This window comes from Leuresthes tenuis, unplaced genomic scaffold (assembly GCF_036924035.1).
Source record: "Leuresthes tenuis unplaced genomic scaffold, fLeuTen1.0.hap1 SCAF_40, whole genome shotgun sequence".
Lineage (NCBI taxonomy): Eukaryota > Metazoa > Chordata > Actinopteri > Atheriniformes > Atherinopsidae > Leuresthes > Leuresthes tenuis.
This window is the reverse complement of record NW_027325394.1, coordinates 843,636-866,175: the sequence shown is the minus strand read 5'-3', so window position 1 is coordinate 866,175 and position 22,540 is coordinate 843,636. Positions and strand designations below refer to the sequence as shown.

Sequence of the window (22,540 nt, the reverse complement as noted above, 5' to 3'; positions counted from 1 at the left end):
TCCGCTCCACCTTTTAGGTTTCTATCACACCTTTTTTTTCACCGCATTTTATAGATTATGGTTGGAAATTCTCAACCACTCATCCGAAGACCTCTCCTCCCGCTTTTGTTAATATATTTGAACTTTAGTCAGACATTCACACCTACTTGCAGCCGAACACCACCTCTCTAGCTTTTGATGATGTATGGTCCGGCATTCTTACCGTTTCTAACACATTTTTCAGCAATTATGGTAGGACATTCACACCTTCTTGCAGCTGAACACCTCCTCTCCCACTTATGATCATGTGCAGATTGATTTTCGAAAATTTTCTTTCATGTTTTCTAGCAATTAATGATGGACATTTAGACCTTCTTGCAGCTGAACACCTCCGCTCCCGCTTTTGATCATACATTGTCAGGCATTCGAACCTTGTCTTACAAACTTTAGTCAAACATTCACACCTTTTTGCAGCCGAACACAGTTTTTTTCAGCCGAACTTGGGCATTCGAACCTTTTCATACCCACTTTTTACCAACTATGGTCGGACATTCAAACCTTCTTGTAGCCGAACACATCCAGTCCTGCTTTTGATGATGTATGTTCAGGCATTCGAACCTTTTCTTACCAGCTTTTTACAAACTATGCTCGGACATTCAAACCTTCTTGTAGCCGAACACATCCACTCCTGCTTTTGATGATGTATGGTTGGGCATTCGAACCTACTTGTTGCCCGCTTTTCATTAATTATGGGTGGACATTCACACCTTGTCGCAGCCAAACACCTCCGCTCCCTGTTTTGATCATGTATGGTTGGACATTCGCACCTTTTCTCACCCGCTTTTTGCAAACTATGGTCGGCCATTCACAGCTTCCTCTCCACCATACTTCTATGGTGGGATATTCACACCCACTTGCATCCGAAGACCTCCGCCCCCACTTTTGTTGATATTTAGTCGGTCATTCGCACCTTACCCACTTTTGGCAAACTATGGCCTTCTTGCAGCCAAAAACCTCTGATCTCGCTTTTGATGATGTAAGGTTGGGCATTCAGACCTTGCTTCACCTGCTTTTCACCAAATATAGTCGGACATTCACACCTACTTGCAGCCGAACACCACCTCTCTAGCTTTTGATGATGTATGGTCCGGCATTCTTACCGTTTCTAACACATTTTTCAGCAATTATGGTAGGACATTCACACCTTCTTGCAGCTGAACACCTACTCTCCCACTTATGATCATGTGCAGATTGATTTTCGAAAATTTTCTTTCATGTTTTCTAGCAATTAATGATGGACATTTAGACCTTCTTGCAGCTGAACACCTCCGCTCCCGCTTTTGATCATACATTGTCAGGCATTCGAACCTTGTCTTACAAACTTTAGTCAAACATTCACACCTTTTTGCAGCCGAACACAGTTTTTTTCAGCCGAACTTGGGCATTCGAACCTTTTCATACCCACTTTTTACCAACTATGGTCGGACATTCAAACCTTCTTGTAGCCGAACACATCCAGTCCTGCTTTTGATGATGTATGTTCAGGCATTCGAACCTTTTCTTACCAGCTTTTTACAAACTATGCTCGGACATTCAAACCTTCTTGTAGCCGAACACATCCACTCCTGCTTTTGATGATGTATGGTTGGGCATTCGAACCTACTTGTTGCCCGCTTTTCATTAATTATGGGTGGACATTCACACCTTGTCGCAGCCAAACACCTCCGCTCCCTGTTTTGATCATGTATGGTTGGACATTCGCACCTTTTCTCACCCGCTTTTTGCAAACTATGGTCGGCCATTCACAGCTTCCTCTCCACCATACTTCTATGGTGGGATATTCACACCCACTTGCATCCGAAGACCTCCGCCCCCACTTTTGTTGATATTTAGTCGGTCATTCGCACCTTACCCACTTTTGGCAAACTATGGCCTTCTTGCAGCCAAAAACCTCTGATCTCGCTTTTGATGATGTAAGGTTGGGCATTCAGACCTTGCTTCACCTGCTTTTCACCAAATATAGTCGGACATTCACACCTTCTTGCAGCCGAACACTTCCGCTCCACCTTTTAGTTTTCTATGGGGCATTCACACCTTTTTTTTCACCGCATTTTATAAAAACACCACAGGAACACCGTATTGAGGCTTTGTTCTGACCGCTCATTCGGTGTCGCGTTTCTTTCAAGCAATTCTCCTGGTTAGCCCGCACTCGGCTTGCTCCCAGAGCCGTGTTAAAGTCTACTTCGCATTCACTCTCTTTTCTCAGCAGACTAAAAGAAAGTTTCATCTTGGGCTCCCTGAAACTTCCATCCTGCACCGCTGTTTGCTTTTTCACAAGAGCAGAGGAGAGCGCACCGTTCCCAGGGGCACTACAGTACCGGGTCGATGCTTGGAGTGAACGGAGCAAGCTCCTTTTTCAACTCCTATTGATACAAATCCATTTAATATGTAGTCCTCGTATAGAGGACACATCAGACATTAAACTGATAAGAACAGATACTACACTTGATCTTAGCCAAAAGGCCGAGAAGCGATAACTGTCCACTGGTTCACGTCCGAGGGCCCTTCCTGGCACAATGCGCACTTGTAGCGGTGTTCTTTTTATGGCCATAGTGTCACTTTGCACCTCGGCCCACCCGCTGCACTGAGCACTCTTCAGCCCTTTTAAATGGTATAACTTTACACTACCGCACGCTCCAGCGAGCACCATTCAAGCAACAACTTTGCACTCCAGCTTCGAACATTGGCACAGTCACAACAAGTAAGGCGACTCTACTCAGAGAAGTCACTCTGCACAGTAATAAGATTTCTTTTGCACAGACAGAAAGGGCTTCATCCGCAAAGGTAAAGGCTGCCAAAAATAGAAACAACTCATTAGTGCTGCTCAACGTTGTACTTTGCAGTAAAAGAAAGAACAAATCTAAAGATTCAGGAATCCGAGAATAAGCTTACTTCCATGAGTTCTTCACGATTTCGGATTTTGCTATAAAATGAATTCCTTCACTCAAACTAAATTAAAACTACTAAACCGCTAATCTGTTACATGCAAGGCAGATGTCAAATTCACCGAAATAGGATCTAAGGGTATTTGGCCAATCGAGCTGTAGCAGCTTCGGTAAAAGAGTATAAGTTGAAGAGTTTGTGAATAAAGGTGTGCGCACACATAGTGAGTTGTAGGAAAATAGGCAGGGAGCAATGCCGGCTGGGGTATAGGTTCTTGTATGTTGTCTGACTGTTTGATTTGAATGTGTTGTGTAAGTGTCCTGTTGAATGTTACATGTTTGGGCTTTGACACGCTTCACTGTGGTTGTTAACTGTGTGGTGTGTCCTGAAATGTTATATGTTTGGGCTGTGTGACATGCTTAATGCTTTTCAGTAGCAACCCACTTATTCATATATAGCAACTGACAACATAAGAAGTCCGGACATACTTTGATAGTAGTTGTAGAAGTATCCTTATTGATAATAGATAAACTAATTCATAGTGATAGAACAGTAGATGAACAGGTGCCTGCACATGTCTCATGAAAATAAAATGGGTGTATGATTGCTGACGGCAGAGCAATACTGCCAAACTTATGAGTTCTTGTGGCAAACTTGATTCAGTGTCTTGACGTGTATACGCTGTTTCGCTGACTTGTCACAAGAAACAAAGTGTGTTTGATAAGATCCGACCATTTTATTACGGGAGGATCAGTATGTATGGATTCTGATGTGACTGATAAACTCATTCGTATCTTAAGCATAATCTAATACGTGAGACAACGCCCTGGCACACAATCAAAAAAAAAAAAAGAGAGAGCGGTTTTGTGTCCCCACAGTCCATAATGTAGAAAAGAGAGAAAAAAGCCTTTCTGATTTGTTGTGTGTGCTCACAGTGTAGAGAAAAGAGAGAAAAGAAAGCCGTTTTGGTGTCACGGGTGTTGTGACTTACACACACACATTTCTGAATTGAGAAAGGAAATTATTTTAGAGGAAGCACTAGAGTTTAGATCCCACATTTGTTGATAGGCATTCATTTAATTTTTCTTTTAATCAGTTTTAAAGTGAATACTAACTGAGAAATGAAAAAGGTGAAGAGTTTAGAAGCTTGGTTCAAGAGCAAAACTTGGTTTATGATCAGCTGAGTCTCTAAACAGAACAGCAAAGGGCTTCATCGAACATTTAAAAAAGATTCAGATTGTTAGAATATCCAGAATTTATAGGAATGGTGGTGATTACTCTTATTTTCTAGAATGGAAATAACTGCACCATGTCTGTTTTATGAATTTAAGGGGCTAAAAAGTTTTGTTCTCGTTTTTCTATGATTAACCGAATGTATGTGAGAGTCCAAACAGACAGAAGGGTTACGGCCGAGCGCTGGACCTTCCAAAAAAGATGAGACAGGCTGGACCCGTGCCATACTAGTTAAGGCCTGCCTGTGGATAACAGGTTCTTTAAACTCTCACACACACAAACTCACACACGTTCGCACACATACACCCATACACACACACATTCTTGAACTTGCTGCAAGATTAAACCTTTGCATTAACTGACTCCAGCAACTCTGAGTCTCATTGAGAGACTTTTCTCAACAATTGGGTCCTCAAACCAGATCTCAACGTTTTTTCCGCTGTCCAGGGTCGGAGCTGAAACCGTGCACAGTACTCCTAATGAAAGACCCCCTGCTGAATTGCGGTAATTAGGGGCCAGTGTCCACTGAAAGGGGGAAAAAGGGACGAGATCGTACTTTTGAATCAATGGCCAGAAGCCATTGGCAGTGCAGGCATCAACAATAATGGTGTTATTTCACCCATTAACACTTAAGGTACCTCATGCAGTGGCTGTGATATGGTTACTTAACAAAATATCTTTACCAGACATCTCTCCTACATAACAGTTCTTCTTTCACAGCCACACCTTGTTGTCGAGAGATGTGCTACACTTAATCCATCCACACTGCTACCTACCCCACAGATGGAAAGCCAGAAATAACCATCAGTGTTTTACCCAGGCCAGACTTAACTGATATACGTTATGAAAATGCAGAAATAACTATATTTATTCAACAGATCAAGGAAAAAAACCCTGATGGCACAAATGCTACAGGATTTGCAGTAGTAACAGAAACTGAAGTTTTCTTAAAACAACCACTACCAAAAAATTACTCTGTTCAAGCAGTCGAATTGGTAGCTTTAACTGAAGCTTGTAAATTAAATAACAAAAAGGTTGTTAACGTTTACACTGACAGTCAGTATGCCTTCTCAACTGTACATGTGTTAACACAGCATTGGAAAAACAGGTATGTTGACATCCACAGCTAAATGTATAAACTACAAGTATTTTAGCATTATTAGATGTTATTCAATTGCCATCTACAATAGACTCGTATGAATGACCGGAAGGAAAACCATACTGCCAAAGAATTTGTTTAAATATGCTGCAGTATTGAGCCACGGACCATGTCATGTCTCAACGGGAGGGATGGAAGCAATAATGAACCAGGTTTTTACAGCATATGGTTTTACTAATTATTAAAAACATTTTTTTAGAATAAATAAATGAATAAAGTTTTGTCTAGCAGGTCAAATATGTGCAAAATACATTCCACAGGGCAATCTAAGACCAAAACGAAGATAATTCCCTAAGCCAGTGTATCTTTTTCAACATATTTGTTTGGATTTCATTATTTCATTATTTTGTAGATTTCATTGAACTAAATTAATGTTAAGGGAAACGATTCTGCTCAGTGACAACAGAGGTTTTTACCAAATGGTCTGAAATATTTCCATGTGCACAAGCAGATGCACTCTCAGTAGCAAAATCACGCGTAAAATAACTCATTTCTAGATTTGAAATTCCTGAAAAGATCTTCAGTGATAATTTGACACACTTTGTAAACAATGTCATCTCACTGATGGCAAAGAACTTAAAATAGACCTTAGAAACCACTGTGATATAGAAGGTTTCGCTAACACATTGGAATTGTTTTACTATTTACATATGCATGTGCAGTGAAGAATTGCTTGCTGCTGATAAATGCAAAGAAGAACAGCTTACACATAAATGCTCACATATAGGCTGCTGAATGCAATGAAGACCTGCTTATCCAGTAAAGTTCAATGTCAATGTGTAATATTCAATTAGGATTTGCAAAACAGTGAAGTTAAACAATGAATGGGTCCATAGTCGGTATGAGAAGACTACAGGAATATTTACCTGGGTGTACGTTCAAACAGAGATGAGAAAATTGCGATAAATTATTGTTTGTTTGTTTGTTAGTATGTATATGAATGTTATGTGTATAAACTGTGTTGAGTTGTAGTTACTCAGTAGTGTCTCAGTGAAACAACCGACGGGGGAAGCCTTGCGGTGACAACAAAAGCAGTGTTTTACTGATCAGTCAAGTTGCTCCAGTGTACTCCATACAAACTGGTTGGCTACTGAAGGGATAGAAAATGGGGAATACTTGTTTTAAAGCAAACAAGGAATTAGATGGGAAAAATACATGTTTTAACGGGACCCAGACAATATTAAATACTCAGACAGATGGGAGAAGAAGTGTAGTTTTGTAGGAAATCACAAAATTATTACATAAAATGAGTGAAATCAATTGAAGAATGCCTTTCTGAAGAGCTGTTTACCACAGATGAGCAGCTTTGCGACCAAGCACATTGTAGATCGCTTTACTGCCAAAATGATCTAGTTTAATGGATTGGTTTAGACATGCATAAGCTGCATTTTAAGAACAAAGAGAGAAACAAAAAGGGACAACGCTTCATGGTGGAAGGTGATGTATAAATAACTGTGTATATGATGAAGGAGAGACCATTTGAGCAGCACAGCCATTTCGCAGCACAGGGGCAGCAGTCCAAGTTAAAGGATCTCCCATGTGGTATCACCTGTCACACTGTGTCAAGGCATCAAAAGAAGAAAAAATCACCAAACTCAAGGACAAAGAGACGAAGACTCCGGTGAACGAAGAGAGAGGACTTACAAACCAGAAATACAAAAGGATGCTCGATATCAAGATCCAGAAGAAGAGGCTAACAATGCCACGAACACTTACGATGCTGGGAATGATGCCAGCAATGAACAGAGAAGAAGATTCAGTGTCATCAATCTGCAACACGTGCCTCTAATGAGGGGGTGAATATAGAATCCTCAACGATTACAACGTCTCTGGGAACTGTGACAACAACAAGGTTTAAACCATTTTGATATATATTGTAACCTATTGGCTAAGGAATAGTGCTGAAAATGAGGTAAATCTAATCCACCACTGTCCTTGGTCTTCTGTAGGGTTTTTAAACTAATACGTGGTGGTTTGTTTTTCCACAGAAATTTGGAGATGCATGAATCTAGTGACTTAAACCAAGTAGCAGATGGTTTTATGGGGATCATTGAGAACAAATAGTTAACTTTTGGTAGTATCATCATTTTAATGGTTGTAACTCTCCCCATAAGTGATATAGGTAAGGACTTCCAACGAGAGAGATCGTCCTCTACTCTCTTTACTAATTGCACATAATCCATCTGTACTTATCAGTTTAATATGTGATATGTCTATGCAAGGACTACATATTAAATGGATTTTTATCAATAGGAGTTGAAAAAGGAGCTTGCTCCGTTCACTCCAAGCATCGACCCGGTGCTGCAGTGCCGCTGGGAACGGTGCGCTCTCCTCTGCTGTTGTGAAAAAGCTAACAGCGGTGCAGGATGGAAGTTTCTTTTAGTCTGCTGAGAAAAGAGAGTGAATGCGAAGTAGACTTTAACACGGCTCTGGGAGCGAGCCGAGTGCGGGCTAACCAGGAGAAATGCTTGAAAGAAACGCGACACCGAATGAGCGGTCAGAACAAAGCCTCAATACGGTGTTCCTGTGGTGTTTTTATAAAATGCGGTGAAAATAAAGGTGTGAATGCCCCATAGAAAACTTAAAGGTGGAGCGGAAGTGTTCGGCTGCAAGAAGGTGTGAATGTCCGACTATATTTGGTGAAAAGCAGGTGAAGCAAGGTCTGAATGCCCAACCTTACATCATCAAAAGCGAGATCAGAGGTTTTTGGCTGCAAGAAGGCCATAGTTTGCCAAAAGCGGGTAAGGTGCGAATGACCGACTAAATATCAACAAAAGTGGGGGCGGAGGTCTTCAGATGCAAGTGGGTGTGAATATCCCACCATACAAGTATGGTGGAGAGGAAGCTGTGAATGGCCGACCATAGTTTGCAAAAAGCAGGTGAGAAAAGGTGCGAATGTCCAACCATACATGATCGAAACAGGGTGTTTGGCTGCGACAAGGTGTGAATGTCCACCCATAATTAATAAAAAGCGGGCAACAAGTAGGTTCGAATGCCATACCATACATCATCAAAAGCAGGAGTGGATGTGTTCGGCTACAAGAAGGTTTGAATGTCCGAGCATAGTTTGTAAAAAGCGGGTAAGAAAAGGTTCGAATGCCCGAACATACACCATCAAAAGAGGGAGCGGAGGTGTTCCGCTGTAAGACGGTGTGAATGTCCGACCATAGTTGGTAAAAAGTGGGTATGAAAAGGTGCGAATGCCCAAATTCGGCTGCAAAAAACTGTGTTCGGCTGCAAAAAGGTGTGAATGTTCGACTAAAGTTTGTAAAAAGCGGGTAAGACAAGTGGCGAATGCCTGACAATGTATGATCAAAAGCGGGAGCGGAGGTGTTCAGCTGCAAGAAGGTCTAAATGTCCATAATTAATTGCTAGAAAACATGAAAGAAAATTTTCGAAAATCAATCCGCACATGATCATAAGTGGGAGAGGAGGTGTTCAGCTGCAAGAAGGTGTGAATATCCTACCATAATTGCTGAAAAATGTGTTAGAAACGGTAAGAATCCCGGACCATACCTCATCAAAAGCTAGAGAGGTGGTGTTCGGCTACAAGTAGGTGTGAATGTCTGACTAAAGTTCAAATATATTAACAAAAGCGGGAGGAGAGGTCTTCGGATGAGTGGTTGAGAATTTCCAACCATAATCTATAAAATGCGGTGAAAAAAAAGGTGTGATAGAAACCTAAAAGGTGGAGCGGAAGTGTTCGGCTGCAAGAAGGTGTGAATGTCCATCTATAGTTGGTGAAAAGCAGGAAAAGCAAGGTCTGAATGCCCAATCTTACATCATCAAAAGCGAGATCAGAGGTGTTTGGCGGCAAGAAAACGGGTAAGGTGTGAATGACCGACTAAATATCAACAAAAGTGGGGGCGGAGATCTTCGGATGCAAGTGGGTGTGAATATCCCACCATACAAGTATGGTGGAGAGGAAGCTGTGAATGGCCGACCATAGTTTGCAAAAAGCGGGTGAGAAAAGGTGCGAATGTCCAACCATACATGATCAAAACAGGGAGCGGAGGTGTTTGGCTGTGACAAGGTGTGAATGTCCACCCATAATTAATGAAAAGCGGGCAACAAGTAGGTTCGAATGCCCAACCATACATCAACAAAAGCAGGAGTGGATGTGTTTGGCTACAAGAAGGTTTGAATGTCCGAGCATAGTTTGTAAAAAGCGGGTAAGAAAAGGTGCGAATGCCCGACAAAGTATGATCAAAAGAGGGAGTGGAGGTTTTCGGCTACAAGGTTTGAATGTACGACCATAGTTTGTAAAAAGCGGGTAAGAAAAGGTGCGAATGCCCGAACATACACCATCAAAAGAGGGAGCGGAGGTGTTACACTTGAAAGACGGTGTGAATGTCCGACCATAGTTGGTAAAAAGTGGGTAAGAAAAGGTTCGAATGCCCGAATATATACCATCAAAAGCGGAAGCGGAGGTGTTCGGCTGCAAGAAGGTGTGAACGTCCGACCAAAGTTTGTAAAAAGCAGTTAAGAAAAGGTTCGAATATCCAACCAAACATAATCAAAAGTGGGTACAGAGCTGTTCGACTGCAAGTAGGTGTGAATATCCACCCATAATTCCTGAAAAATGGGTAAGAAAAGGTGCGAATGCCCAACCATACATCATCAAAAGAAGAAGTGGATGTGTTCTGCTACAAGAAGGTTTGAATGTCCGACCATAGTTTGTAAAAAGTGGGTAAGAAAAAGTTCGAATGCCCGAACATACACCATCAAAAGAGGGAGCGGAGGTGTTCCGCTGTAAGATGCTGCGAATGTCCGACCATAGTTGGTAAAAAGCGGGTAAGAAAAGGTTAAAAAACCGGACTGTACACAATCAATAGCGGGAGCGGAGTTGTTCGGCTACAAGAAGGTGTGAAAGTCCGACCATGGTTTGTAAAAAGCGGGTAAGACAAGGTGCGAATGCCCGACAATGTATGATCAAAAGAGGGAGCGGAGGTGTTCGGCTGCAAGGTCTGAATTTCCAACCATAATTTGTAAACACCGTTGAAGAAAAGGCTCGAAAGCCCGACTATACACCATCAAAAGCGGGAGCGGAGGTGTTCAGCTGCAAGAAGGTCTGAATGTCCACCAATAATTACTGAAAAATGGGTAAGAAAAGGTGTGAATGCCCAACTATACATCATCACAAGCAGAAGTGGATGTGTTCGGCCACAAGAAGGTTTGAATGTCCGACCATAGTTTGTAAAAGGCGGGTAAGAAAAGGTTCGAATGCCCGAACATACACAATCAAAAGAGGGAGCGGAGGTGTTTCACTGCAAGAAGGTGTGAATGTCCGAGCATAGTTTGTAAAAAGTGGGTAAGAAAAGGTTCGAATGCCAGAACATACACCATCAAAAGAGGGAGCGGAGGTGTTCCGCTGTAAGAAGGTGTGAATGTCCGACCATAGTTGGTAAAAAGCGGGTAAGAAAAGGCTAAAATACCCAACTCTACACAATCAATAGCAGGAGCGGAGTTGTTCGGCTAAAAGAAGGTATGAAAGTCCGACCATGGTTTGTAAAAAGTGGGTAAGAAAAGGTTTGAATGCCAAAATATACACCATCAAAAGCGGAAGCCGAGGTGTTCGGCTGCAAGTAGGTGTGAATGTCAGATCATAATTTGTAAAAAGCTGATGAGAAAGGTGTGAATGACCAACAATAATTGCTGAAAAATGTGTTAGAAAAGGTAAGAATGCCGGACCATTCATCATCAAAAGCGGGAGAAGAGGTGTTCGGCTGCAAGAAGCTGTGAATGTCCAGCCATAATAACTCAAAAACGGGTAAGAAAAGGTAGTATTGCCAGACCATAAATGATCAAAACAGGGAGCGGAGGTGTTCCGCTGTAAGAAGGTGTGAATGTCCCACCATAATTGGTAAAAAGCGGGTAAGAAAAGGTTAAAATACCCGACTGTACACAATCAATAGCGGGAGCGGAGTTGTTTGGCTACTAAAAGGTGTGAAAGTCCGACCATGGTTTGTAAAAAGCGGGTAAGAAAAGTTGCGAATGCCGGACAATGTATGATCAAAAGAGGGAACGGAGGTTTTCGGCTGCAAGAAGGTCTAAATGTCCAACCATAATTTGTAAAAACCGGGGAAGAAAAGGCTCGGAAGCCCGACTATACACCATCAAAAGCGGGAGCGGAGGTGTTCAGCTGCAAGAAGGTCTGAATGTCCATCAATAATTGCTAGAAAACATGAAAAAAAATGTTCGAATATCCAACCGCACATGATCATAAGTGGGAGAGGAGGTGTTCAGCTGCAAGAAGGTGTGAATGTCCACCCATAATTCCTCAAAAATGGGTAAAAAAAAAGGTGCGAATGCCCAACCATACATCATCAAAAGCAGGACTGGATGTGTTCGGCTACAAGAAGGTTTGAATGTCCGAGCATAGTTTGTAAAAAGCGGGTAAGAAAAGGTTCGAATGCCCGAACATACACCATCAAAAGAGGGAGCGGAGGTGTTCCGCTGTAAGATGCTGCGAATGTCCGACCATAGTTGGTAAAAAGCGGGTAAGAAAAGGTTAAAAAACCGGACTGTACACAATCAATAGCGGGAGCGGAGTTGTTCGGCTACAAGAAGGTGTGAAAGTCCGACCATGGTTTGTAAAAAGCGGGTAAGACAAGGTGCGAATGCCCGACAATGTATGATCAAAAGAGGGAGCGGAGGTGTTCGGCTGCAAGGTCTGAATTTCCAACCATAATTTGTAAACACCGTTGAAGAAAAGGCTCGAAAGCCCGACTATACACCATCAAAAGCGGGAGCGGAGGTGTTCAGCTGCAAGAAGGTCTGAATGTCCACCAATAATTACTGAAAAATGGGTAAGAAAAGGTGTGAATGCCCAACTATACATCATCACAAGCAGAAGTGGATGTGTTCGGCCACAAGAAGGTTTGAATGTCCGACCATAGTTTGTAAAAGGCGGGTAAGAAAAGGTTCGAATGCCCGAACATACACAATCAAAAGAGGGAGCGGAGGTGTTTCACTGCAAGAAGGTGTGAATGTCCGAGCATAGTTTGTAAAAAGTGGGTAAGAAAAGGTTCGAATGCCAGAACATACACCATCAAAAGAGGGAGCGGAGGTGTTCCGCTGTAAGAAGGTGTGAATGTCCGACCATAGTTGGTAAAAAGCGGGTAAGAAAAGGCTAAAATACCCAACTCTACACAATCAATAGCAGGAGCGGAGTTGTTCGGCTAAAAGAAGGTATGAAAGTCCGACCATGGTTTGTAAAAAGCGGGTAAGAAAAGGTTTGAATGCCAAAATATACACCATCAAAAGCGGAAGCCGAGGTGTTCGGCTGCAAGTAGGTGTGAATGTCAGATCATAATTTGTAAAAAGCTGATGAGAAAGGTGTGAATGACCAACAATAATTGCTGAAAAATGTGTTAGAAAAGGTAAGAATGCCGGACCATTCATCATCAAAAGCGGGAGAAGAGGTGTTCGGCTGCAAGAAGCTGTGAATGTCCAGCCATAATAACTCAAAAACGGGTAAGAAAAGGTAGTATTGCCAGACCATAAATGATCAAAACAGGGAGCGGAGGTGTTCCGCTGTAAGAAGGTGTGAATGTCCCACCATAATTGGTAAAAAGCGGGTAAGAAAAGGTTAAAATACCCGACTGTACACAATCAATAGCGGGAGCGGAGTTGTTTGGCTACTAAAAGGTGTGAAAGTCCGACCATGGTTTGTAAAAAGCGGGTAAGAAAAGTTGCGAATGCCGGACAATGTATGATCAAAAGAGGGAACGGAGGTTTTCGGCTGCAAGAAGGTCTAAATGTCCAACCATAATTTGTAAAAACCGGGGAAGAAAAGGCTCGGAAGCCCGACTATGCACCATCAAAAGCGGGAGCGGAGGTGTTCAGCTGCAAGAAGGTCTGAATGTCCATCAATAATTGCTAGAAAACATGAAAAAAAATGTTCGAATATCCAACCGCACATGATCATAAGTGGGAGAGGAGGTGTTCAGCTGCAAGAAGGTGTGAATGTCCACCCATAATTCCTCAAAAATGGGTAAAAAAAAAGGTGCGAATGCCCAACCATACATCATCAAAAGCAGGACTGGATGTGTTCGGCTACAAGAAGGTTTGAATGTCCGAGCATAGTTTGTAAAAAGCGGGTAAGAAAAGGTTCGAATGCCCGAACATACACCATCAAAAGAGGGAGCGGAGGTGTTCCGCTGTAAGACGGTGTGAATGTCCGACCATAGTTGGTAAAAAGTGGGTATGAAAAGGTGCGAATGCCCAAATTCGGCTGCAAAAAACTGTGTTCGGCTGCAAAAAGGTGTGAATGTTCGACTAAAGTTTGTAAAAAGCGGGTAAGACAAGTGGCGAATGCCTGACAATGTATGATCAAAAGCGGGAGCGGAGGTGTTCAGCTGCAAGAAGGTCTAAATGTCCATAATTAATTGCTAGAAAACATGAAAGAAAATTTTCGAAAATCAATCCGCACATGATCATAAGTGGGAGAGGAGGTGTTCAGCTGCAAGAAGGTGTGAATATCCTACCATAATTGCTGAAAAATGTGTTAGAAACGGTAAGAATCCCGGACCATACCTCATCAAAAGCTAGAGAGGTGGTGTTCGGCTACAAGTAGGTGTGAATGTCTGACTAAAGTTCAAATATATTAACAAAAGCGGGAGGAGAGCTCTTCGGATGAGTGGTTGAGAATTTCCAACCATAATCTATAAAATGCGGTGAAAAAAAAGGTGTGATAGAAACCTAAAAGGTGGAGCGGAAGTGTTCGGCTGCAAGAAGGTGTGAATGTCCATCTATAGTTGGTGAAAAGCAGGAAAAGCAAGGTCTGAATGCCCAATCTTACATCATCAAAAGCGAGATCAGAGGTGTTTGGCGGCAAGAAAACGGGTAAGGTGTGAATGACCGACTAAATATCAACAAAAGTGGGGGCGGAGATCTTCGGATGCAAGTGGGTGTGAATATCCCACCATACAAGTATGGTGGAGAGGAAGCTGTGAATGGCCGACCATAGTTTGCAAAAAGCGGGTGAGAAAAGGTGCGAATGTCCAACCATACATGATCAAAACAGGGAGCGGAGGTGTTTGGCTGTGACAAGGTGTGAATGTCCACCCATAATTAATGAAAAGCGGGCAACAAGTAGGTTCGAATGCCCAACCATACATCAACAAAAGCAGGAGTGGATGTGTTTGGCTACAAGAAGGTTTGAATGTCCGAGCATAGTTTGTAAAAAGCGGGTAAGAAAAGGTGCGAATGCCCGACAAAGTATGATCAAAAGAGGGAGTGGAGGTTTTCGGCTACAAGGTTTGAATGTACGACCATAGTTTGTAAAAAGCGGGTAAGAAAAGGTGCGAATGCCCGAACATACACCATCAAAAGAGGGAGCGGAGGTGTTACACTTGAAAGACGGTGTGAATGTCCGACCATAGTTGGTAAAAAGTGGGTAAGAAAAGGTTCGAATGCCCGAATATATACCATCAAAAGCGGAAGCGGAGGTGTTCGGCTGCAAGAAGGTGTGAACGTCCGACCAAAGTTTGTAAAAAGCAGTTAAGAAAAGGTTCGAATATCCAACCAAACATAATCAAAAGTGGGTACAGAGCTGTTCGACTGCAAGTAGGTGTGAATATCCACCCATAATTCCTGAAAAATGGGTAAGAAAAGGTGCGAATGCCCAACCATACATCATCAAAAGAAGAAGTGGATGTGTTCTGCTACAAGAAGGTTTGAATGTCCGACCATAGTTTGTAAAAAGTGGGTAAGAAAAAGTTCGAATGCCCGAACATACACCATCAAAAGAGGGAGCGGAGGTGTTCCGCTGTAAGATGCTGGGAATGTCCGACCATAGTTGGTAAAAAGCGGGTAAGAAAAGGTTAAAAAACCGGACTGTACACAATCAATAGCGGGAGCGGAGTTGTTCGGCTACAAGAAGGTGTGAAAGTCCGACCATGGTTTGTAAAAAGCGGGTAAGACAAGGTGCGAATGCCCGACAATGTATGATCAAAAGAGGGAGCGGAGGTGTTCGGCTGCAAGGTCTGAATTTCCAACCATAAATTGTAAACACCGTTGAAGAAAAGGCTCGAAAGCCCGACTATACACCATCAAAAGCGGGAGCGGAGGTGTTCAGCTGCAAGAAGGTCTGAATGTCCACCAATAATTACTGAAAAATGGGTAAGAAAAGGTGTGAATGCCCAACTATACATCATCACAAGCAGAAGTGGATGTGTTCGGCCACAAGAAGGTTTGAATGTCCGACCATAGTTTGTAAAAGGCGGGTAAGAAAAGGTTCGAATGCCCGAACATACACAATCAAAAGAGGGAGCGGAGGTGTTTCACTGCAAGAAGGTGTGAATGTCCGAGCATAGTTTGTAAAAAGTGGGTAAGAAAAGGTTCGAATGCCAGAACATACACCATCAAAAGAGGGAGCGGAGGTGTTCCGCTGTAAGAAGGTGTGAATGTCCGACCATAGTTTGTAAAAAGCGGGTAAGAAAAGGCTAAAATACCCAACTCTACACAATCAATAGCAGGAGCGGAGTTGTTCGGCTAAAAGAAGGTATGAAAGTCCGACCATGGTTTGTAAAAAGCGGGTAAGAAAAGGTTCGAATGCCAAAATATACACCATCAAAAGCGGAAGCCGAGGTGTTCGGCTGCAAGTAGGTGTGAATGTCAGATCATAATTTGTAAAAAGCTGATGAGAAAGGTGTGAATGACCAACAATAATTGCTGAAAAATGTGTTAGAAAAGGTAAGAATGCCGGACCATTCATCATCAAAAGCGGGAGAAGAGGTGTTCGGCTGCAAGAAGCTGTGAATGTCCAGCCATAATAACTCAAAAACGGGTAAGAAAAGGTAGTATTGCCAGACCATAAATGATCAAAACAGGGAGCGGAGGTGTTCCGCTGTAAGAAGGTGTGAATGTCCCACCATAATTGGTAAAAAGCGGGTAAGAAAAGGTTAAAATACCCGACTGTACACAATCAATAGCGGGAGCGGAGTTGTTTGGCTACTAAAAGGTGTGAAAGTCCGACCATGGTTTGTAAAAAGCGGGTAAGAAAAGTTGCGAATGCCGGACAATGTATGATCAAAAGAGGGAACGGAGGTTTTCGGCTGCAAGAAGGTCTAAATGTCCAACCATAATTTGTAAAAACCGGGGAAGAAAAGGCTCGGAAGCCCGATTATACACCATCAAAAGCGGGAGCGGAGGTGTTCAGCTGCAAGAAGGTCTGAATGTCCATCAATAATTGCTAGAAAACATGAAAAAAAATGTTCGAATATCCAACCGCACATGATCATAAGTGGGAGAGGAGGTGTTCAGCTGCAAGAAGGTGTGAATGTCCACCCATAATTCCTCAAAAATGGGTAAAAAAAAAAGGTGCGAATGCCCAACCATACATCATCAAAAGCAGGACTGGATGTGTTCGGCTACAAGAAGGTTTGAATGTCCGAGCATAGTTTGTAAAAAGCGGGTAAGAAAAGGTTCGAATGCCCAAACCTACACCATCAAAAGAGGGAGCGGAGGTGTTCCGCCATAAGAAGGTGTGAATGTCCGACCGTAGTTGGTAAAAAGCGGGTAAGAAAAGGTTAAAATACCCGACTGTACACAATCAATAGCGGGAAGGGATGTGTTCGGCTACAAGAAAGTGTGAAAGTCCGACCATGTTTTGTAAAAAGTGGTTAAGAAAAGGTGCGAATGCCCGACAATGTATGATCAAAAGAGGGAGCGGAGGTTTTCGGCTGCAAGAAGGTCTGAATGTCCAACCATAATTTGTAAAAACCGGGGAAGAAAAGGCTCGAAAGCCCGACTATACACCATCAAAAGCGGGAGCAGAGGTGTTCAGCTGCAAGAAGGTCTCAATGTCCATCAATAATTGCTAGAAAACATGAAAGAAAATTTTCGAATATCAAACCGCACATGATCATATGCGGGAGAGGAGGTGTTCAGCTGCAAGATGGTGTGAATGTCCACCCATAATTCCTGAAAAATGGGTAAAAAAAGGTGCGAATGCCCAACCATACAACATCAAAAGCATGTGTGAATGTCAGATCATAATTTGCAAAAACCTGATGAGAAATGGTGAGAATGCCCGACTATACACCATCAAATGCGGGAGCGGAGGTGTTCGGCTGTGAGTAGGTGTGAATGTCCGACCATACTTGCTGAAAAATATGACAAAGCAGTTTTCACTTGGTTTGAGTGAAGGAATTCATTTTATATCAAAATCCGAATTTGTGTAGAACTCGTGGAAATAAGTTTATTCTCGGATTCCTAAAGGTTTAGTGTTGTTCTTTGGTATACTGCAAAGTAATACTTTCTATTTTGTTGAAACCGATTCAGACATGGATAAATATGAAGGACAAAGCAGTTTTAACTTGGTTTGAGTGAAGGAATTCATTTTATATCAAAATCCAAAATTGTGTAGAACTGGTGAAAAGAAGCTTATTCTCGGATTCCTAAAGGTTTAGTGTTGTTCTTTGGTATACTGCAAAGTAATACTTTCTTTTTTGTTGAAACCGATTCAGACATGGATAAATATGAAGGACAAAGCAGTTTTAACTTGGTTTGAGTGAAGGAATTCATTTTATATCAAAATCCAAAATTGTGTAGAACTGGTGAAAAGAAGCTTATTCTCGGATTCCTAAAGGTTTAGTGTTGTTCTTTGGTATACTGCAAAGTAATACTTTCTATTTTGTTGAAACCCATTCAGACATGGATAAATATGAAGGACAAAGCAGTTTTAACTTGGTTTGAGTGAAGGAATTCATTTTATATCAAAATCCAAAATTGTGTAGAACTGGTGAAAAGAAGCTTATTCTCGGATTCCTAAAGGTTTAGTGTTGTTCTTTGGTATACTGCAAAGTAATACTTTCTTTTTTGTTGAAACCTATTCAGACATGGATAAATATTAAGGACAAAGCAGTTTTAACTTGGTTTGAGTGAAGGAATTCATTTTATATCAAAATCCGAAATTGTGTAGAACTCGTCAATCGACGCTTATTCTCGGATTCCTGAAAAGGTTTACAGTTGTTCTTTCCTATCCTGCAAAGTACAACGTTCTTTTTTGTTTAAAGCTATTTAGACATGAATAAATATGAAGGACAAAGCAGTTTTAACTTGGTTTGAGTGAAGGAATTCATTTTATATCAAAATCCGAAATTGTGTAGAACTCGTGAAAAGAAGATTATTCTCGGATTCCTAAACGTTTAGTGTTGTTCTTTCCTATCCTGCAAAGTACAACGTTCTTTTTTGTTTAAAGCTATTATGACATGGATAAATATGAAGGACAAAGCAGTTTTAACTTAATCGGTTTCAACAAAATAGAAAGTATTACTTTGCAGTATACCAAAGAACAACACTAAACCTTTAGGAATCCGAGAATAAACTTATTTCCACGAGTTCTACACAATTTCGGATTTTGATATAAAATGAATTCCTTCACTCAAACCAAGTTAAAACTGCTTTTTCCTTGATATTTATCCATGTCTGAATCGGTTTCAACAAAATAAAAAGTATTACTTTGCAGTATACCAAAGAACAACACTAAACCTTTAGGAATCCGAGAATAAACTTATTTCCACGAGTTCTACACAATTTCGGATTTCTATATAAAATGAAATCCTTCACTCAAACCAAGTGAAAACTGCTTTGTCATATTTTTCAGCAAGTATGGTCGGACATTCACACCTACTCACAGCCGAACACCTCCGCTCCCGCATTTGATGGTGTATAGTCGGGCATTCTCACCATTTCTCATCAGGTTTTTGCAAATTATGATCTGACATTCACACCTGCTTTTGATGATGTATGGTTGGGCATTCGCACCTTTTTTTACCCATTTTTCAGGAATTGTGGGTGGACATTCACACCTTCTTGCAGCTGAACACCTCCTCTCCCACATATGATCATGTGCGGTTTGATATTCGAAAATTTTCTTTCATGTTTTTTAGCAATTATTGATGGACATTGAGACCTTCTTGCAGCTGAACACCTCTGCTCCCGCTTTTGACGGTGTATAGTCGGGCTTCCGAGCCTTTTCTTCCCCGGTTTTTACAAATTATGGTTGGACATTCAGACCTTCTTGCAGCAGAAAACCTCCGCTCCCTCTTTTGATCATACATTGTCGGGCATTCACACCTTTTCTTAACCGCTTTTTACAAAACATGGTCGGACTTTCACACCTTCTTGTAGCCGAACACATCCCTTCCCGCTATTGATTGTGTACAGACGGCCATTTTAACCTTTTCTTACCCGCTTTTTACCAACTACGGTCGGACATTCACACCTTCTTATGGCGGAACACCTCCGCTCCCTCTTTTGATGGTGTATGTTCGGGCATTCGAACCTTTTCTTACCCGCTTTTAACAAACTATGCTCGGACATTCAAACCTTGTAGCCGAACACATCCAGTCCTGCTTTTGATGATGTATGGTTGGGCATTCGCACCTTTTTTTTTACCCATTTTTGAGGAATTATGGGTGGACATTCACACCTTCTTGCAGCTGAACACCTCCTCTCCCACTTATGATCATGTGCGGTTGGATATTCGAACATTTTTTTTCATGTTTTCTAGCAATTATTGATGGACATTCAGACCTTCTTGCAGCTGAACACCTCCGCTCCCTCTTTTGATGGTGTATGTTCGGGCATTCGAACCTTTTCTTACCCGCTTTTAACAAACTATGCTCGGACATTCAAACCTTGTAGCCGAACACATCCAGTCCTGCTTTTGATGATGTATGGTTGGGCATTCGCACCTTTTTTTTTTACCCATTTTTGAGGAATTATGGGTGGACATTCACACCTTCTTGCAGCTAAACACCTCCGCTCCCACTTATGATCATGTGCGGTTTGATATTCGAAAATTTTCTTTCATGTTTTCTAGCAATTATTGATGGACATTCAGACCTTCTTGCAGCTGAACCCCTCTGCTCCCGCTTTTGATGGTGTATAGTCGGGCTTTCGAGCCTTTTCTTCCCCGGTTTTTACAAATTATGGTTGGACATTCAGACCTTCTTTTAGCCGAAAACCTCCGCTCCCTCATTTGATCATACATTGTCGGGCATTCGCACCTTTTCTTACCCGCTATTTACAAAACATGGTCGGACTTTCACACCTTCTTGTAGCCGAACACATTCGCTCCCGCTATTGATTGTGTACAGTCGGGTATTTTAACCTTTTCTTACCCACTTTTTAGCAACTACGGTTGGACATTCACACCTTCTTATGGCGGAACACATCCGCTCCCACTTTTGATGGTGTATGTTTGGGCATTCGAACCTTTTCTTACCCGCTTTTTACAAACTATGGTCGGACATTCAAACCTTCTTGTAGCCGAACACATCCAGTTCTGCTTTTGAGGATGTATGGTCGGACTGTCACACCTTTTAGTAGCCAAACAACTCCGCTCCCGCTATTGATTGTGTACAGTCGGGTATTTTAACCTTTTCTTTCCCGCTTTTTACCAATTATGGTCGGACATTCACACCTTCTTACAGCGGAACACCTCCGCTCCCTGTTTTGATCATTTATGGTCTGGCAATACTACCTTTTCTTAACCGTTTTTGAGTAATTATGGCTGGACATTCACAGCTTCTTGCATCCGAACACCTCTTCTCTGCTTTTGATGATGAATAGTCCGGCATTCTTACCTTTTCTAACACATTTTTCAGTAATTATTGTCGGTCATTCACACCTTTCTCATCAGCTTTTTGCAAATTATGATCTGACATTCACACCTACTTGCAGCCGAACACCTCGGCTTCCGTTTTTGATGGTGTATATTTTGGCATTCGAACCTTTTCTTACCCACTTTTTACAAACTATGCTCGGACATTCACACCTTCTTGCAGCGAAACCCCTCCGCTCCCTCTTTTGATTGTGTATGTTCGGGCATTCGAACCTTTTCTTACCCGCTTTTCACAAACTATGGTCGGACATTCAAATCTTCTTGTGGCCGAACAAATCCACTTCTGCTTTTTATGATGTATAGTTGGGCATTCACACCTTTTCTTACCCATTTTTCAGTAATTATTGGTTGGAAATTCAGACCTTGCAGCCGAACACCTCCGCTCCCTCTTTTGATCATACATTGTCGGGCATTCGCACCTTGTCTTACCCGCGTTTTACAAACCATGGTCGGACTTTCACACCTTCTTGTAGCCGAACAACTCCGCTCCCGCTATTGATTGTGTAGAGTCGGGTATTTTAACCTTTTCTTACCCGCTTTTTACCAATTATGGTCGGACTTTCACACCGTCTTACAGCGGAACACCTCCGCTCCCTCTTTTGATGGTGTATGTTCGGGCATTCAAACTTTTTCTTACCCACTTTTTACAAACTATGGTCGGACCTTCAAACCTTCTTGTAGCAGAACACATCCACTTCTTCTTTTGATGATGTATGGTTGGGCATTCGCACCTTTTCTTACCCATTTTTCAGGAATTATGGGTGGACATTCACACGTACTTGCAGTCGAACAGCTCTGCTCCCACTTTTGATTATGTTTGGTTGGATATTCGAACCTTTTCTTAACTGCTTTTTACAAACTTTGGTCGGACGTTCACACCTTCTTGCAGCCGAACACCTCCGTTTCCGCTTTTGATGGTATATATTCGGGCATTCGAACCTTTTCTTACCCGCTTTTTACCAACTATGGTCGGACATTCACACCTTCTTACAGCGGAAAACCTCCGCTCCCTCTTTTGATGGTGTATGTTCTGGCATTCGAACCTTTTCTTACCCACTTTTTACAAACTATGCTCGGACATTCACACCTTCTTGCAGCGAAACACCTCCGCTCCCTCTTTTGATTGTGTATGTTCGGGCATTTAAACCTTTTCTTACCCGCCTTTTACAAACTATGGTCGGACATTCAAACCTTCTTGTGGCCGCACACATCCACTTCTGCTTGTGATGATGTATAGTTGGGCATTCACACCTTTTCTTATCCATTTCTCAGTAATTATTGGTGGACATTCAGACCTTCTTGCAGCTGAACACCTCTGCTCCCGCTTTTGATGGTGTATAGTCGGGCTTTCGAGGCTTTTCTTCAACGGTGTTTACAAATTATGGTTGGAAATTCAGACCTTGCAGCCGAACACCTCCGCTCCCTCTTTTGATCATACATTGTTGGGCATTCGCACCTTGTCTTACCCGCGTTTTACAAACCATGGTCGGACTTTCACACCTTCTTGTAGCCGAACAACTCCGCTCCCGCTATTGATTGTGTACAGTCGGGTATTTTAACCTTTTCTTACCCGCTTTTTACCAATTATG

The 22,540-nt window shown here is 42.1% G+C and overlaps 1 non-coding gene and 1 pseudogene across 1 annotated transcript; one reads left to right on the top strand and one right to left on the bottom strand.

Moving 5' to 3' along the window:
- Positions 1-2,323: 2,323 nt before the first annotated feature.
- LOC140285466 (U2 spliceosomal RNA) lies at positions 2,324-2,514 on the bottom strand. Its single transcript, XR_011910502.1, has one exon. It is a non-coding gene; the product is annotated as a U2 spliceosomal RNA (small nuclear RNA).
- A 4,955-nt stretch (positions 2,515-7,469) lies between these two features.
- On the top strand, positions 7,470-7,646 carry LOC140285402 (U2 spliceosomal RNA; annotated as a pseudogene).
- Positions 7,647-22,540: the final 14,894 nt, after the last annotated feature.